This window comes from Lineus longissimus, chromosome 7, assembly GCF_910592395.1.
Source record: "Lineus longissimus chromosome 7, tnLinLong1.2, whole genome shotgun sequence".
Classification (NCBI taxonomy): domain Eukaryota; kingdom Metazoa; phylum Nemertea; class Pilidiophora; order Heteronemertea; family Lineidae; genus Lineus; species Lineus longissimus.
This window is the reverse complement of record NC_088314.1, coordinates 11,943,606-11,952,948: the sequence shown is the minus strand read 5'-3', so window position 1 is coordinate 11,952,948 and position 9,343 is coordinate 11,943,606. Positions and strand designations below refer to the sequence as shown.

The following is a 9,343-nucleotide window of genomic DNA, read 5'->3' as shown; positions in this document are numbered from 1 at the left end:
ATGAAAGCTTATTCCCGCCTTAGGTTTTTACCGGGCCATTCATAGCACACCAATTTCTTAAGCGTTTTAACGAGAACTGTCCTTTAAAGGCTAAGAAACTAAATGAAACTAGAAATTTGAATGTTTATTTCAAGAATTAAACCGTATACAAACATTTTACAACGTATTTTTAAGTTGAAAAAAAGGTATTTTCAGCACTGTAAAGGCCGTACCATAACGGTAAAAACCGTATTCCGTAAAGTCGGGAATTCAGTCGTACCAAAATACGGCCATTCCGTACAGATACGCAGCCCTGCAAAGGGTTAAAATGTTTTTTTTATCGAAACATAACAAGAAGGCTATTCAAACTTTGTTACAAACAACGTACTTTACACACTGGATCAGTGTGTGGACGATCGATTAAACGGGTGAATGTAATTTTCGACATTACGGAGATTGTAAGCATCATTAGTTACCATTGACGATTATAGCAGTCATCAGCGGTCATCCTAAACAGCGTCCACCAGCATCAACCAGGTTTAAAGCCAGGTATAAAGTTATCAAAATGAAATTTTGCAGCCATAATTCCATAAACGTAATAAGTATGGTAGTTGATAAAACTTGGAATCAGTGAAACCATGTAACCTGTGCTAAACCATGGAATAGTCAGTACTAAACCGTGGAATCACTGTGCACTACCACGTGAAATCGGGTGCGTTCCTTCCACAATTTATACCCTTCCAACTGCCAATCTCGTCCCAGCTGACTTTTGATAGCAATTTGCCAGTACTTCCAGAAACCACCTTTTTGTAGAGGATGACGTCATCATGGAATGCATTTGAAATGCGTTGCTGTCGTTAAAAAATAAAATTATATTCATGACGGGCCGCAATTGCAAATATCTAATAATTTCTTTTCAATGAAAGCAAAAGAAAGGTTTTGTGATTGTCTTGTATTCCATATACTAAAATAAAACGTTTTTATTAAAAGAATCATTTTGTATGCTCTGATTAAGCTTGGGAGATAGGACAAACATGTACATGGGAATCACTAAAAAAATGTGTCCGCTTAGAACTTATGACATCACGAAAATATCTCTACATCCCTCGATGTGTACATGAAAATGTACGAAATCGCTCACCGTGAAGGAATTCGTTATCATTTTTCATCTCCAAACCCGGCTAAAACCTTCGGTAATAAATCTTCTTATATACATTTCTTGTCATGCTTAAGATGATGTACGGATAAGTGCCAGCCGGTACTGCATGATGTAGTCAATCTTCTCTGTATCACCCTGTATGATCACACCGCTCCGTAGTTCAAATAGGCCCTGTGTGGTGGCGTAGTAAGCGGAGCGGTGATTGGTCAATATTATTGGTGTGTGGTGGGCGTGTCGTGACGTGCATGCCCATATTTGGGAGATCAGTAATGTACACTGGAGGTGAGGCATGACTGGGTTGTTCTAAAATATAGATTGTTGAATCGGAAATGCCACTGATTTCTAAACTACCGTCAAATTCCGATCTGATCATTTAAAAATAAGCTCCAAATATTGATTCGTAACCACCTTAGGTTCCAATGGCATTATTTCATGTTTTTATGCATTTTTAGGACTGATTCCATGGTTTAGCACAGGTTACATGGTTTCACTGATTCCAAGTTTTATCAACTACCAATAAGTACACCATAAAACACATTTCCTGAAAATTTCAAGACATAGGCGTAGAGATAAGGGAGATGTTGTCTAAAATCAAAGGCTCGTTGCAGCCTATTGGGAAGCCCCATGGCTCCGCATCACTAATTGACCAAGCAGCGTAGATACCATAATAGGAAAGTAGTACTTTCAGAAATCAATGCGTGGTCCAGTAGGGGTACTATCTGTGCAATCAGAATGTAGTTTCTCTGATATGAATTAAAGTTGTTTCTGGCGAACATTCTGATGAAATTTGAGCCTTGTATGTTCACCGGCGTGGATTTGGGGATCCAATTAACCAGCTGAGCCATGAAACGTGTTGGACAAGTGAAGAGAAAAGACGACCCCAAAAACTTCAGACCCCCCCAAATACTGAAATTATCATGGTCATGACCTGTCAAAAATTCTATGGATTTATGCCCCGAGATCTTTCTGCCCTGTTAATATTAGATTCGAGGGAGATATTGGGGAAAAGTTATGGCAGTTGATGTCTAAAGGCAAATGGCTTGAAATCTATTAGTGGTGTGTAGCCCTATATCAATCATTTCCTCCAAGTTAAATCCAACATGGCCACCGACTGGGTGGTGGACGCTGGTACATTTTAGACAACAACTCGCTAATCTAGCACACAAATGTCATGAAACGATCAGGAAATTTGGAAAATGCCCTGCCTATTTCGTTTATGACCATTATATTTTATTTTGATGACTTTAAATATGCTTTTAAACCTAGTGGACGCTGGTGGGCGCTGGTTGACGCTGTTTAGGATGACCGGTCATCAGAGGCAGAGTTAGACGGCTCACCTTTTCCTGATCATTATGTATTATGGGAGCTACCTAAAAATGTGGGAACGTCCGTTTGGACTGCAATTTACGTAACCATTGCCATTGTATTGAAGTCTTTTCATTGTATTTTGATAACATATATTACCCTCGCCTTCTCATACCTCATGAATGCACAGCAGTTAGTGCCGAAAGCGTGTCGAATGTGCGGACCAAAATACACCTGGCAAAGCGAGGATGATGAAAATCATAGGAGGCGCTGATTTTGACCAATCGCCGACCGAGAAGAAATCAGCACGGTAATACTCATACATTGACAGCATGGGGAGGGGAAGAGTGCTGTAATTTTAGTGAAAATTGCCGATATTTGCCAGCTTATTGCTGCTTCCCTGAGATTGCCGTAGTGAGTTGATTATATACCACGATATTCTATGACATGTAAAACTTATAATGGTAATATTTACTTTCCTTGATTTTATCAAATAACCTCAACCGCACTCTATCAGAATCAGTGTATCGTATGTTTACACTTGGGCTAGCCTATATAGTCCGCATTGCAGGCCTCTATCATGTTATGATACATTACATGCCAGACCAGACGCATGGACGCCTGTACTGTACCACGACTCACACGAGGAAATGACGGAGGACGTTCTTCGGATATAGCAAGGTCGTCCTCAGCAAATCACTAAATGACTAATAACTTCCCAAAAAAAGTAATCGATAATGTCTAGGCCTAGTCACAGACTTGTGGGCCCCCCTTCGGGCTGAACCCCCGTGCGATAACTGATAGTTTTACCCACTGCAATGGAGGGTAAACCCCCTTTTGGGGACCCTCCATTATTCCTTCTGTCACATTTTTTGTTTTGGTAGGACTTAATGTTCTACAAGTTCTAGTAGTGAGTGAACAGTTGGGAATAATCCTTCAATTGAACGAAATTGTTGTATTCAGCGTTATCGCTTTATTGAGCTATGCCATTCTTTTCAGCTGTTTCCATTTGTAATGTCGCTGTATTGTACAGCGCTATACGGTGATTGTTTGTTATCGGTCCGTTGAACTGTGGAAGTGCGCGCAGCTCTTTCCAGCGTTGCCGTGGTAGCTAGATTGTCTTGTGGAAAACACAACAGTTGAGTTGATGCCTGCCGCCAATAATTGCCTAATACTATAAGGCAGCTCGATAAAGTACCATTTGGGGGTAGTGTTTCGTCTCAAAATTTTGCACGTTTGTAGGTGATATGAATGTTATCCTGATGCATCGTTTTGTTTATTTTCAGAAATTTACTTCACAGGGTTTCTGCCGGAGGGGGGGGGGGCAAGGGGGCACTAGCCCCCCCCTCAACTTTGCTGAGTAATGATTTCAAAATTTATCTCTTTTTTCAGCTAAATGAAAGAGATAAGATAAGGTGTGAATCACTACTAATAATGGACGTAGAGCTGTTAATAGTTTGTCATACATCAACATCTCCTCTGTCAGTTCAGATCGGATGATCTCGAAACTTTTCCTGAAAGTCGTGGTTGATATGGAGATGGTCCTCGCCGGGTTAAATGGGTAAACTTTGCAGCGATCTCGGAAAAATAGCATTTTTTGTTCTTTCTATATTATGGGCATACTCATTAACATAAGGGGCCATTTCAGCAGGTCTGATTTGCATATGGGGCAATCTATTAAATCAAAAGTGTGGGATTATACAAAAAATAAGCCGGGAAAGTATTGGGGCCACTATATATTTAAAGCATTCATCCATCTCCGCAATTTCCCCCCTTTATTTTGGTCGTACTCTTTCACCTTACGTAGTTAATCACTCTTAATTTTTCGAAGTACCGTATGGGAATTCATCACGTGATACACGTCACATACTAACAAAACCGCCTCACCCGACTCAAGCACTGGGCGCAAAGTAGCGCACCGCTCCCTATATGAATACCCGGGGCAAATATAAAATATAATATAAAATCCCGATTAACATTTCTTTACTGCAATAAAAACAGGCTAACCACTGCAGATTAACAAATAAGTGAGTGTTCCGGAACGAGTGGAGTCCGTGCGGAGCGTGACATAAAAACCCTAGGCGAACTACTTCCTCCGTCTGGTGCTGCCACCCACTATGCTCGTGGCATTTGTTGTACTAAGTTCGTAACTTCACGCCATTGCCTCTTCACCATTCGCGAAATAGTTCGTCAAAATGGAGTGGAGTTTGATTTTTCCGGTCACAACCCCTCAGACCAACCAACCCATCACTCAGGTTGTCCCAATCATCAAAATCAAGACAACATCACAACCCCCAGACATATCATTTCATTTCACCCAAATTGCCTCAACCCCGGAGTAAGCCAACACCCTAAAACAACCCGCGCCACGGGTATTATGCTAGTCACTATAATGTCTACTGAGAACATCAGGGATATGTCGGACAGTATCAAACAGACTACTTGAGAGGGAATTCATCAGCTGTATTTTCTGTTTTTCATAACATTTCAACGACATGTATTTATGTATCTATGTATTCTTTTGCCGATTTTCAAAAATTCATGTAGGAAAACCGGTGTTTTTGCATGTGAGTTTTTGGCTCTGAAATGCTCGGAAAACACATTCTCCGGGCAACTAGCCAAAAATTTTTATTTTTTTATTTTGTTTTATTTTTTTTTCGGATTATGCCCCCCCTAACGTAAATTCCTGGCGGAAACCCTGCTTCAGCCGAGCAATAATGAGGGATTATTGATCAGACACTGTCAATTCTCCTTACTGCTGTTTAGTTATGCAGGGGCTTAAAGGGAAGCTATGGGAATAAATTGATGCAGCAAAATCAAATATTTTTTTAAACAAATACATACCTGGTACCTTGGCTCAAACGCATAGGGAACTAGACCTGCTCGTTCTTCTACTGATGCACGGTTGTAATCGAAGGATTCATCGCCGGACGTCGACGAAGAACCCAAAGAAATCGAAGAACTGTCATCTGTAATTTATCTGTCATTCCAAGCATTCGCCATTGTTCGAACAGCTGATTGTCACAATGGCTGCATCCATGACGTCATTGGCTCTCCGTTTGGAGGAGAGACCAGATTAAAATCCACCAAGATGGCGGCATACTTGATTCGAAAATAGGCAATTAAAATCATCCATTTCACTCATTAATGTTTGTTTATTTTTAAAACCAAGAGCCACAGTTGTTTTTAGCTCACCTCTTAGCAGAGGTGAGCTTAACCCATACCGTGGCGTCCGTCGTCCGTCGTCGTCGTCGTCGTCGTCGTCGTCGTCGTCGTCCGTCGTCCGTTAGCAGGGCACGTTTCGTAACTGTTAGAGCTATTGAGTTGAAACTTGGTACACATGTACCCTTATGTAATGACACCTGGGAGACTAAGTTTCGGTCCGATTCGTTTCATGGTTTGGCCACCAGGGGGCCAAACGTTAAAAGTGAAAATATGCAATATCTCCCTTAATAGTAGTCGGGAAATTTTGAAAAAAATATGGTAGGTACTTCTAGCAAAGGTGCATCATATATCCTCCGGGTTTTTGATTTGACCTCCTTTTCAAGGTCACAGAGGTCAAATGGTGTAAATTAGTCGTTAGGATGTAATGATGGCACGTTTCTAAACTGCAATGACTATTGATACCAAATTTGGTACACATTTACCCCTTAGTCAGGTGATCTCAGGGACCGAAGTTTGGTCCAATATGATTCACCACTTGACCACCAGGGGGCAAAATCCAAAAACCTTAAAAATGTGATTATTCCTTAACTTCTTGCCCGATTGCCACCAATTTGATATCATGGGTACATCTAACCACCATACAGTATATGTCACACAGGTTTTTAATTTGACCTTCTTGTCAAGGTCACAGAGGTCAAATGGCGTAAATTGGCCGTCAGGCCGTAACTATGGCACGTTTCTTAACTGCAATGACTATTGATCACAAATTAAGTACACATGTACCCCTTGGTCAGGTGATCTCAGGTACCGAAGTTTGGTGCGATCTGATTTGCCATTTGGCCTCCAGGGAGGGGGCCAAATCCTAAATTCTTCAAAATGCCATTATTCCTAGTAATGACTTGCCCGATTGGCACCAATTTTATATCATAGGTACATCTAATTCTAACAACCATTCAATGTGTCACCCGGGTCTTCTTTGATTTGACCTACTTTTCAAGGTCACAGAGGTCGAATGTACTGTAAATTGGCCATTTTGGGGAAATTGTAATTGCTTGGACCTACATCAAACCTAACACTACATGACACAAGACCATGCTCTTTATCCATCTTTCCTCCACATGAGGTGAGCACAATGGCCCTGGCCATTTCATTAAGAATACACAGTTTATGTAGATGTTAAAGTTGTAACTGTTGGTCGAATGGGGAATCATTCCCAGAGCTTCCCTTTAATCAATCACCTGCACTCCCTGTGGGGTGAATAACATTACCTGTTGAACAGCTGGGTGTAGGGGGATGAGGAACAGCCTGTACCTGCAGACCTGTTGAACCCAGGTTAACGTTTTGAGATTTAGAGGGAAATGAAATTGTAAACAAACGCATGTGTGCAGTTCAAATGTAAACAAAAATGTACTTGAGTGGTTGCTGAACTTGGGTTTTCCCGCAGTTAGGTATTAGGGGTCAAATTGGTGGTTCATTGTCAATGGGTGCTGTGTTCGCCAGAGCTAGCCCTTGATTATGAAGGGATTTTTAAATGAAGGTGGCAATGGTCTGGCTATGTGCTCACCACTGCTTTCAAAACTTGATGTATCTGAAGAGGCGCTCTGATCTAATTGGCATGGCCTTAATAAGGAGCTGCTCACGGTGCTGAACTTCTAGCTTGCCTGTCGACTAAGTGCCTTGTCCGAGACCTTGCTACATGTAGGAGGAGCACGCATTTTAAAGTTATGGTAGTGATAGTGAAATTGGTTCAAGCCATTGGAAGCTGACATGTGAAGGCCTATCTGAGTTCTTCTCATTCTCCGTATAAAAAGGGGCATATTGCTGACTAAGGAACGAGGCATTGACACTGCCTCATCATCTCTATCGGACCAATTGATATACTTTCATATGCACGCATACAGCACGCCACAGCCAGGGTCAGAATCTGCCGACAAGTGGTCGGTTTAATTTGTCTCTTCGATATGGCTCCTTTGATATTGCATTAGATTTTCATTGCAATTCAATCTTTCGGCCCATGCAATTCAAGGTATAGCCCGTTTGAACATGCCTGCGCCACGGGTATAATGCTAGTACAAAAATAATTGCCATACAACAAGGAGGATTAGAATAAGACATGAAATAGTCGAACTGAGTACAAAAAAATTTAAATAAAAGCCTAGAACAAGGAAAATGAGGGCAATAATAAATGAAATAAACGATGGCATTTTTTAAAAATTGCCTTAAAGGACAGGGCCCTACTGTGGCATTTTTTACCTTCACTACAGCAAATTGCCTTAGACTTTTGCCTCTGTATTTTAACTGTATCTGGTACTGTAAAAAGCTTTTTCAAAAGGGGAGGGCTGGTCACCTGATTAGTGATTATGCTAACGTCAAGAAGTAATACTACAACATTTTTAGCTCACCTCTTAGCAGAGGTGAGCTTATCCCATACCGTGGCGTCCGTCGTCCGTCGTCGTCGTCGTCGTCGTCGTCGTCGTCCGTCGTCCGTTAGCAGGGCACGTTTCGTAACTGTTAGAGCTATTGAGTTAAAACTTGGTACACATGTACCCTTATGTAATGACACCTTGGAGACCAAGTTTCGGTCCGATTCGTTTCATGGTTTGGCCACCAGGGGGCCAAACGTTAAAAGTGAAAATATACAATATCTCCCTTAACCCTTAAAGCGCCGAATTAACAAAATCATATTACCCCTGAGCGCCGAATTAACCGAGCATTTTTGAAAATGATTAATAACAACGTTATTTTTGTTACAAACACTATGGAATGTACTGATGATTTTATACAAATGGTAATTCCCGTCGATTTTTGTGACATTTCCCGCCAAAATTTACTAATTAGGGGTTAATTAGTGCAAATACCCATAATCAACAAAAATATGGCCAGAACATACCTCCATCAGCTTTTTATACCTCCCTTGGTATTTTAATATGATGTCTGGGTCTAAATACATCGTTTCCATCCGATTCCTGGTCGAAGCATCCGTCTAATTAGTCGTAGCAGCGCTAATTACTCCTGATGACGTCATTCCCGCGAAAATGGGGCTTCAAGTTTTTGATAAAATACTCAAAAGCTTGTATAGAAACTTGAAATTTGTTCGATGCCATTTTGTGCTAAGCATCACTGTCGAAGTACCAAAGAGCGTACATGCACACTCACTGCCATCTCTTAGCAGACAGGTGGAACTAAACGTCTGCTGTCGACGATCGTCGCCTCTGGCGCTTTCCCCCTTATGTCGACGATCGTCGCCTCGGGCGGTTTAAGGGTTAATAGTAGTCGGGAAATTTAAAAAAAAATATGGTAGGTACTTCTAGCAAAGGTGCATCATATATCCTCCGCGTTTTTGATTTGACCTCCTTTTCAAGGTCACAGAGGTCAAATGGTGTAAATTGGCCGTTAGGATGTAACGATGGCACGTTTCTAAACTGCAATGACTATTGATACCAAATTTGGTACACATTTACCCCTTAGTCAGGTGATCTCAGGGACCAAAGTTTGGTCCAATATGATTCACCACTTGACCACCAGGGGGCAAAATCCAAAAACCTTAAAAATGTGATTATTCCTTAACTTCTTGCCCGATTGCCACCAATTTGATATCATGGGTACATCTAACCACCATACAGTATATGTCACACAGGTTTTTAATTTGACCTTCTTGTCAAGGTCACAGAGGTCAAATGGCATAAATTCGCCGTCAGGCCGTAACTATGGCACGTTTCTTAACTGCAATGACTA

General features: G+C 41.3%; 1 protein-coding gene across 3 annotated transcripts in view; it reads left to right on the top strand.

The window, feature by feature from the left end:
• The first annotated feature begins 2,769 nt into the window (after positions 1 to 2,769).
• Positions 2,770 to 9,343, top strand: part of LOC135491739 (uncharacterized) — a 70,874-nt gene continuing 64,300 nt past the window's right edge. For 2 of the 3 annotated variants that reach the window (XM_064777844.1, XM_064777841.1), the window contains exon 1: positions 2,770 to 2,907. The gene's annotated coding sequence lies outside the window, so the exon portion shown is untranslated. The remainder of the gene's footprint in view (positions 2,908 to 9,343) is intronic. The other variant, XM_064777843.1, reaches the window with a different exon arrangement.